The sequence below is a fragment of the Amblyomma mixtum genome, chromosome 1 (assembly GCF_055824585.1).
Source record: "Amblyomma mixtum isolate Tamu chromosome 1, ASM5582458v1, whole genome shotgun sequence".
In the NCBI taxonomy this organism is placed as follows: domain Eukaryota; kingdom Metazoa; phylum Arthropoda; class Arachnida; order Ixodida; family Ixodidae; genus Amblyomma; species Amblyomma mixtum.
This window is the reverse complement of record NC_143012.1, coordinates 212,730,324-212,740,220: the sequence shown is the minus strand read 5'-3', so window position 1 is coordinate 212,740,220 and position 9,897 is coordinate 212,730,324.

The following is a 9,897-nucleotide window of genomic DNA, read 5'->3' as shown; positions in this document are numbered from 1 at the left end:
GGCCGTTGTGTAGGCTGCGTGGGAGATAATTTAGAGCGATCATGATATAAATCTGCGCAGAACTTGTGCACATGGCCACAGTAGCATAAGTTGAAGAATTATGCACTGAATCCGAGACACCCTACCGTAAAATCCATTGTGGGATATTAAAGGTGCCCTGTGACGTACTAAAGCATGGGTTCTTTAATCTTTGTATGCAGAGTAAGGGACATTGTGAGTCCTGAAAGCGCAATGAGATCACCGAAATCATAATATTTGATATTTTAATCTTCGCTAGAAATGCTTGTTTCGAGCCGATGGTGTCGCAACGCGGCGGCCATTTGCGGCAGCGGAAATGAGGTGGCATCTAGATAGAGCGCTGCCTTTCTCATTGATTGGGCGTCCAGTTTGCATATTGTTCCTTCATACTTGTGAAATGGATCCAAAATATTATGTCTCTGAGTACTGAAAGCTTTTTCGCATGCCACAAGAACTGGAAAGAAGCAGGGAAAGCGAACGAAAACTAACAAGAAGACAGCTAGGGGCGACACTTTCCATTCCGCTTCAAACCTTCATGGCGGCCAGCGCTGTTCAAAAAACGTTGGCTCAGACCAGAAAGCGCGCGCGTCGAGACCGGCCGTGACCATACCAAGACGGCAGCGAAAAAAAAGCCAGTCGATACACCTTGCCCAAAATGTGAAGAGAAAGGCCGGACAGGAGACGGGAGTCGAGTTTGGGGGGGAGGGGGGCTACCGCTGACAGCCTTACAGTCCGACTAAAAAAGAAACTTCGGGGAGCTTCCTTTGTCGTTAGTCACCCCTGCCCTTACTACGGCGTCGCGTACACGGGGGGAAGACGCCGTCAAAATGCGCGGCTGTCTACAGCCCCGACAAAGGAACAACTGCATGCACGCTTCCACTGCGTGGGCGCTAGGCGCGGTTCTGATTTGTAGCGCCCAATCTCGGTACTGGTTGAGTGAAATGGGAGAGTGAAATGCGTTTTCGTCTGAGCTTTTCATTTCGAATTTTCAGAGTGGAATAACTTTCGCTTGTATGCTCCGATTTCAATAATTCTTTTTGCTCTGGTCTCTGGAACGCATGATGAATCTATTTAATAATATTAACTGGTACAGAGCAAATCATCGCGATGTCCCTTTAAAAGCTTAGCCTCATGCTTTTTTTGTTCGGGCTTTACCATTAAAGTTTCTTGGCAAAACCGCGAACGGAAACAGGTATACGCCAATTGTTTCTGAAACACGTTCGTTCGCACTAACCACCCGAAATAAAACGCGTACTAGCTCTTCATTGCACTGCTCCTACTTAGCTGTAGAGCGCAAGCCTTGTGGCAAATGTAATGGGGCCATTGTAGCCTAATTGGATACGCAGAACGCAGCAATGCTGATCCCGTGTTAAAATAGAATTAGCACTATTACTTACGACAATGAAAAGTGTTCAGTTCCTGATACGTGCATATGACAGAATCTATGACAGGTTGTTGCCTACGTCTCGTTACTTAGAAAATACATCCCTAACTAGCCCCGAAATGTGCTTAGCGAGGTTAGTCTATGTTTTTTGCGTTACACAATTCATATCATGCACTTGAACTACCGCTGGCAGGAACGCAACTCGGTGGCGGTAAAAATTTCGCTACTGAAAAATGAGAGATTACTCTCCGACTGCACATAGAAATAAATCATGCACTATGATACCTATTAGCTTAACTTATAGCCCTATCATCGAAAACTGCCGACGGCATTGACAAAGGTAACCAACAAAGCAATACGGAAAAAACTGTAAATGGTTGTTCACGCTTACCTGAAATATTGATGACTGCAGGCTCACAGAAACCTTGGTATTTCCCGCTCACTTGCACCCTGGATCCTTCCGATGGCTCATCATCCCATGCATGCTTGGCGCAGGTCATTTTAACGACGTCAAAAGTGTCTTCTTCCTCAAAACGCACAAGTGTGGCGCTGTACCATGATTTCAAAGGGAAAACAAGTGGATGCAACAACGGGTATAACCGGAAATTGCTCGCCCGGCACGAAAGTGCGTAGCACACTGCAGAGTCCGGCTTCTAGCTCTGTGCAACAGACGACAGTCAAGGGTGGCGCCACCAATGCCTTCCTTAGCAGATATCTGTGCATATCTGTGCATGTCAGATATCGGCACCTGCGCACGGGCGCTCGCGCGCGCGTCAGAAGCAGGGTCCGGTTTATAACAATGGGAGGACTGCGGGGCCTGTCGGGGACTCTTTTTCTTCATGGCTTGAAGCTCTCCTCCCCTAAATTTTCTTGGAATCCTTGCAGCTCCCCAGCCATCTCTTGTTCACGGCTTGACATTTTTTTCAGTCGGCTCCCGAGGGAGAGCGAGCCAGCACCAGGAGCATGGAGGTTCATGCCACTTTTCGACGCCCGTCGCGGTGCGTGCTGGGCGCGCAGGCGCTTCGCGTGTATGCCTTGGAAGTGTCCATCGAGATAGGGCTTTATATCGCGTGTATCTTTATCAAAATAAATATAACTAACGATACCCCTGCTGCGTCGTGTTTTCGGATCACTCTGCAGGACGTATTATGTAAACTGAACCGAATAAATATTTCGTCCTATCTACATAAACCAAAGAGAGGCTTGATTGAGACCTGTTATATTCGAAGTGATTGTTAAAGCGAATTTCGAAAATCGCTAGCTCTCTGCTCCTTGTGCTGGACACTGCGCAATGAATTCGACCATACATCACGTCAGATACATCACAAAGGCCCCAATCGCCTTTCCTAGAGATTGATACGATGCGCAGCTTGACGTTTGCATTCGCTCGCAGATTTAGCATCTGTTTGTTCCGCAGATTCGGCACCCCATGCGTGAGCGGTCTTCTCTTCTTGAATGCCTATACTAGCTGCCCGTTGTGGCACATAATCACGTCATTTTACATGTTTGTTGCTTTAGGACAGGGTGGATTACGGGAACGTTTCAGCTGGTTATCAAAGGTAACGGCGCGCCTTCTCTATCAAATATGTAGCTAGTCAAACGGCAATTTCCGTTTTGGACAAATAGGTTTCATGAGTTTTTTGCACAGAAATGATGTTGTGAAGGTGCGGTTTCACAATTTATATTAAGAAATTATTAGCGGTACACCTCAGCGGTTTCTGTATGCAAGTTATTCGGCCAAGCGGCCGTATATTGTGGTGGAATTATCACCGTTAATTTCCTAACAAACCTCTTAAAATTCTAATTACTTGTTGAGGCTTAAGTGCTTGTTTTTGTGAAAATACAGGCAGTCATTGTGTTAGGGCGTTATCTTTGCCTGAATTTTTCAAAAAACGACGGCGTTCTGAGGTATCTTCAATGTCCGGTTAAATCGACGTGATTACGACCTGACTAGAGTGACCAAGGGCGCCAAACTTTTCCCTGGTGTGATGACCAGGTGCATCTCGTGATGTTTTTTTGATTTCTCTTGCCTAGAATGAAACAAAACACTTTTCAGCTTCATCTAGTGCTCGTCGTCATGAACACACAAAAATCAGCAACAAATGCCTTCTACCAGGGAACAGCAGTTAGCATACTTTATTGGAAAAATTGGATCGCTGGTATATACTGTTTTGCATGCATAATTGCACGGATTGGGTCGGAATTTTTTTTTTGAGTGGGGGGGGGGGGGATTTGTGTGCGCTGTACTCCATTGCAGCACACAACAACATGTTGTAGTTCTTTAAGGAGAAGCAGAAGGCTGCAACGGCTATAAGAACCGAATTGCCTGATGTGAAGGTCGCTTTTCACTCCAAAGTTGAAGACGGGGATCGCGATCATCGTCATCCGTGATCAATTTTACAAGCCAAAGAACCCTCCCATCGACCACCGATTAGCTGCTGTTGAATTCAGTGGGGCAGGGTCAGGCTACCCTTGTTTTTTGTCACATCTGCTGATCAGACATTCCATAAGCTTTGACTGCGACTCGCTGCCCTTGGAGTCCACTCTGCCACTCTAAACGCCGACCTTTGTTCGGCTCGTTACTTGGCCACCCTAAGCTCATTTTTCCGCATTTTGTTAGTGCTAAGATGTGGATGACACCAGTTTGCTCAGTAATACTCTAATCGCTCCCCTTGACGTTATCGCTAGTATTTTCCTTGCCATGCCCAATGCGTGCTACACGGCTGCTTGAAATCCCGTCGAACCGATCGCCACTCGAGTCGACAGAGCTTTGCGGAAGATGAGAAAAAGATATCTTAGCGGAAAGTTGAGCACTCAGAGGCTCTTCGGCGTCCGGCCGACATTCGACGGTTTCAAATGCTTACGAAATGCGAACAGAGACCGCCCCTGTCATTGGCGGTGGCCGTTATCTTGCCTCAGAGCCGCGTCCCGCAACTGCTTCGGCCCTCTTGATTTCGACATCTGCTGCTGACTTGTTTCTTCTCCTCTTTGTTTAGCACACTGCTTGCGTTGTCGCTAATTTAGTGCTTCAAGTTAATGACTCGTCATAAAGCATTTACCGCGTGCGCGTGAAATTTCAGCGGGAATACACAAATGTCGACTGCACTGCAGTACCACCGTTGTCTGCATACCTGTTATCGTTTGTATATGGCATAAAACGCAAGCTATGTTGACTATTCTCTTTCTGATGCGCGTATTGTATTGTGCTCTTGAAGCCTTGAAACAGGCAGGTGCCTCAACATTAGGCTTCAAGAGCACAGGAATAATGTAGACAATATTGCCACGTATCATTGTAGCGTTTGTTCGTTCACGCTCAAGGCTGCAGGAAAGGGTTGTTATCACTTTTGTTCGTGGCGCGAGAAGCGACCAGACTAATCTCGATTGATCGCAGCCATGAAGGGCTGCATCTAGGTTTTTCTAGATTACTGTAGATGATCTTGTCCTGTTATCTGGAAGTTTCCTTGCCGCCTTTAAATTGAGCGATGCCGCGAGCGGCGGACATTCGTAGTTCGACGACCGCCGAGCACGCCTGTTGCTTACGCCGCCGCCGAGTGATTCAGTTCTTTTGAGGGCGCAAGTCAGCCCAAATAAAGAGCTTCGTTTGCAAGTATCTCTGGTGTCTTCCTGACCGCTGGACTGCCGTCACTACAACGTGACATCTGGTGGAGGTGCTGGGTAGCCTTTCATGTTCCGGACACCCCCAACAAGTCGTGACGCCAGCCCTCTGAGTCATCTACCGCAGGACCTGAGTCCAGTCCACCGCGCAAGCCGACGCCTGCAAGGGGACGCACCTGAGTTCGGGACCCTGCCGGACCCTACCCGGAAGCGAAAGCAAGTACCAACGTCCATCATGACCTTGCCCCAGACGACCACTCCAATCATTCTGCAGCAGCCCCGGGTGCCACCAACCTTCGACGCTTCGCCTGGCGCCGACCCCGAGGAATGGCTGGAGCAGTTCGACCGTGTGGCTGTCTTCAACAACTGGGACGATGCCATGAAATTTAGGTACGTCTTCTTCGCCCTGGAGGGACCAGCAAGAGTCTGGTTCGAGAATGAGGAAGCCAGCCTTGCCAACTGGGAAACCTTCAAGGAACAGCTTCTGAAGACCTTCACAAACGTCGTGCGAAAGGAGAGAGCCCAGCAGCTGCTACAGTCTCGCATACAACACCCAAACGAGACCGTTGCAGTGTATACTGAGGAGATGAAGCGTCTCTTCCGGCGTGCCGACATGAACATGAAGGAAGAAGAGAAGGTGAAGTTGCTTATGCGAGGAGTTAAAGAGCAACTATTTGCCGGCCTCGTTCGCAACCCACCGAAAACCGTCGCTGAATTCGTAGAAGAGGCATCCACAATGGAGAAAACTCTCGACGCCCGAGCCCGCCAGTATGACCGCCAGCAGCGCTTTTTGTCAGCAAGCTGCATGGACACCGCTAACAATGATAACCTGCGGGAGGTTATACGTGAAGTTGTGCGAGAGGAGCTCCGACGGTTGCTGCCAACGGGAACGCAGCCGCAACTTTCATCGCTCACTGACGTCATCCGGGACGAGGTTCAACAGGCCTTGGGTGTGACGCCGACACCCACGCAGCCTCTGCAGCCCCCAGCCATGACTTACGCCGCAGCTGTTGCACCTCGACGACGGGACCCAAGCCCCTATCGCCCTCAGCCAGCTGCGTTGGACCGCCGCCCACTCGCCCCAACCCGCCCGTCCTACGAGCGACGCGCGCAGCCGAGGAAATGCGACGAGTGGAGAACTCCCGACCAGCGCCGCCCACTATGCTTCCACTGTGGCGAAGCCGGTCACGTCCTCCGGCACTGCCCATACAGAAGACTGGGCATCCGAGGGTTCTCTTACGACGCTCCACGACCCCGACCCGGCCAGCGACCAGCCGAAATCGAGGAGTTTTTACGTCGGGAAGAATACTCATCGCCGAGCCGCCTATCACGTTCCCCGTCGCCATCGTCCCCGCGCTTTGTTTCTCCTAGCCGAGGTTACGCCGTGCGTGGACGCTCCCCCAGCCCACGAAGGTTAAACTAAATAAAGCAGCCTCTGGTGGTGAGGTTGCTTCTAAGCGCAATGACAAAGATCCTCCATCGACGAGTACTCAAGACCATGCCTCAACTACGACGACAACACCGACGACGACAACACCGACGACGACAACACCGACGACGACAACACCGACGACGACAACATCGACGACGACAACATCGACGTCGACAACACCGACGACGACAACACCGACGACGACGACGACACCGACGACGACGCGGCCAGACTTGAAGCTTTTACCGCTGCCCAGTGAAGTAACGTCGCAGTACGCCCACCGCAGCCTCACTACTCGACGAAGCCGAGATCGGACACCGAAGACAACGTACAATACCAGAACGCGAACAAGTGACCTTGAAGTTACGGTCGACGGTCACGCGGTTACTGCCTTGGTGGACACGGGAGCTGACTACTCTGTCATGAGTGGCCCACTCGCTGTCCGACTCAGGAAGGTGACAACAACCTGGGATGGCCCGCTGATCCGCACCGCAGGTGGCAACCTGATTACGCCGTCAGGACGCTGCACCGCGAGAGTTACTGTAAATGGGAGAACCTATGCGACAACCTTCCTGATCCTACAGCAATGCTCGAGAGACGTGATTTTGGGAATGGACTTCCTGAACGAACATCGGGCGATCATCGACCTTCGATCTAAGTCGATCAAGCTTTCCACGGAAAAAGCCATACCTGTTGCGACGAGCGCGACTCATCACGTTGCCTTAAACGTCCTCGATGAAGCATTGAGCGTGCCGCCCCGATCAAGTGTTCTCGTCGGCATAGGTACTGGAGACATCGAAAATGCCGAAGGTGTTATCGAGGGGAACACCCAGTTACTCCTGGATCGAGGATTGGGCGTCGCGAGGGGAGTCGCCGAAATCCGAAATGGCCGAGTCCAGGTGTTGCTAACCAACTTCACCGAAGAATACCGGCATCTAAACAAAGGTACGACGATCGCTTTCCTCGACGAGCTGGCAGACATCAGAGACGTATTTGCCCTACCCGACCAACCTGCAGAACTATCTGAACAAGGCCATCAACCCACGTTCGACATCAACCCAGCATTACCCCGGAGCAGACAAGACGAAATACGCAGTCTTCTTCAAAGGTACACCGATTGCTTCTCATCAGCATCGAATGTGCGACGAACCCGGCTTGCCAAGCACCGCATTGTCACAGACGAACACGCACGACCACTGCGACAGAGCCCCTACCGCGTATCGCCGTTAGAACGCCAAGCTATCCGCAAGCAAGTTGAGGAAATGCTTCGTGACGACGTCATCCAGCCGTCGAGGAGCCCCTGGGCAGCACCGGTCGTCCTAGTGAAAAAGAAAGACGGCACCCTTCGCTTTTGCGTCGATTACCGCCGCCTGAACAACATTACGAAGAAGGATGTCTACCCCCTCCCCCGCATCGACGATACACTGGACCGGCTGTGCAACGCTAAGTACTTCTCATCGATGGACCTGAAGAGCGGCTACTGGCAAATTGAAGTCGACGAAAGAGATCGCGAGAAGACTGCGTTCATCACGCCAGACGGACTCTTCGAGTTCAAGGTGATGCCATTCGGCCTCTGCTCTGCCCCAGCGACGTTCCAGCGAGTAATGGATACGGTGCTCGCAGGCTTGAAATGGCAGATTTGCCTAGTCTACTTAGATGACGTTGTTGTCTTCTCCTCAAGCTTTGAAGACCACCTCAGAAGGCTTCGGATAGTGCTGGAAACGATCAAGTCTTCAGGCCTGACACTGAAACGAGAGAAGTGCCACTTCGCTTACGAGGAGCTGCTGTTCCTTGGTCACGTCGTAAGCAAGGATGGAGTTCGCCCAGACCCCAAGAAGACGGCTGCGATCGCAGAGTTTCCACAGCCTAATGACAAGAAGGCTATACGCAGATTCCTTGGATTATGCGCTTATTACCGGCGATTCGTCAAGAACTTTTCGCGCATCGCTGAACCTTTGACCCAACTTACCAAGGCTGACGTGCCTTTTAAATGGGAAAGGCCGCAAGAGGAAGCTTTCAACGAACTGAAGCGCCGCTTACAGTCCCCTCCTGTGCTCGGGCACTTTGATGAAAACGCCGAAACCGAAGTTCATACCGATGCAAGCAGTGTGGGCTTAGGAGCGGTCCTCGTTCAGAAAAATGGCAGACAGGAGAAGGTTATCGCGTACGCTAGCCGTTCACTGTCGAAAGCCGAGGCCAACTACTCGACCACCGAGAAAGAATGTCTCGCCATTATTTGGGCCACGTCTAAATTTCGCCCCTACCTGTACGGACGACCATTCAAGGTTGTGAGCGATCACCATGCTCTGTGCTGGCTAGCCAATTTGAAAGATCCCTCCGGCCGCCTTGCTCGCTGGAGCCTGCGCCTTCAAGAATTCGACATAACTGTAGTCTACAAATCTGGCCGCAAGCATTCCGACGCAGACTGCTTGTCGCGAGCCCCCGTCGACGCAGCACCGGAAGAGGAAGACGACGACGCTTTCTTAGGACCGGTAAGCGCGAGCAGTTTCGCGCAGCAGCAGCGCTCGGATCCTGAGTTGCAAAGCCTGGTTGATTATCTGCAAGGCAAGACCGCATCGCCTCCCCGAGGGTTCAAGCGCCAACTGTCGTCCTTCGTCCTTCACAATAATGTCCTTCTGAAGAAGAACTTCGCGCCCAACAGGACAGTGCATCTTCTTGTCGTGCCCAAAAATCTCAGGCAAGAAATTATGCAGGCATGTCATGATGAGCCGACTGCAGGGCATCTCGGGATTGCTCGCACGTTGCACCGCATCCAGGAGAAGTACTATTGGCCGCGGCTAGCTACCGACGTTTCGCATTACGTGAAAACGTGCCGTGAGTGTCAACGACGCAAAACGCCTCCGACTAGACCAGCCGGACTCCTGAACCCCATACCACCGCCAACTAAGCCCTTTCAGCAAATCGGGATGGACCTACTGGGCCCCTTTCCTACTTCATCATCAGGTAACAAGTGGATCATCGTGGCCACCGACTACATGACCCGCTACGCCGAAGCAAAAGCGTTGCCTAGTGGTACCGCAACAGAAGTTGCAAAATTTTTTGTCGAACAAATTCTCCTCCGACACGGCGCACCCGAAGTACTCATCACAGACAGAGGAACAGCATTTACAGCGGAACTGACGCAAGCCATTTTAAAGTACAGCCAGACAAGTCATCGGAGGACAACTGCCTATCATCCGCAAACCAACGGACTCACAGAGCGTCTGAACAAGACCATCGCAGACATGCTCTCCATGTTCATCGACGCCGAACACAAGACGTGGGACTCTATTCTGCCCTACGTGATCTTCGCCTATAATACTGCCACCCAGGAGACAACCAGGTTTACTCCATTCCAGCTGGTATACGGCAGGAAGCCCACAACAACACTCGACGCAATGCTCCCGCACGTTTCCGACGAAGACAACCTCGACGTCGCCGCCTACCT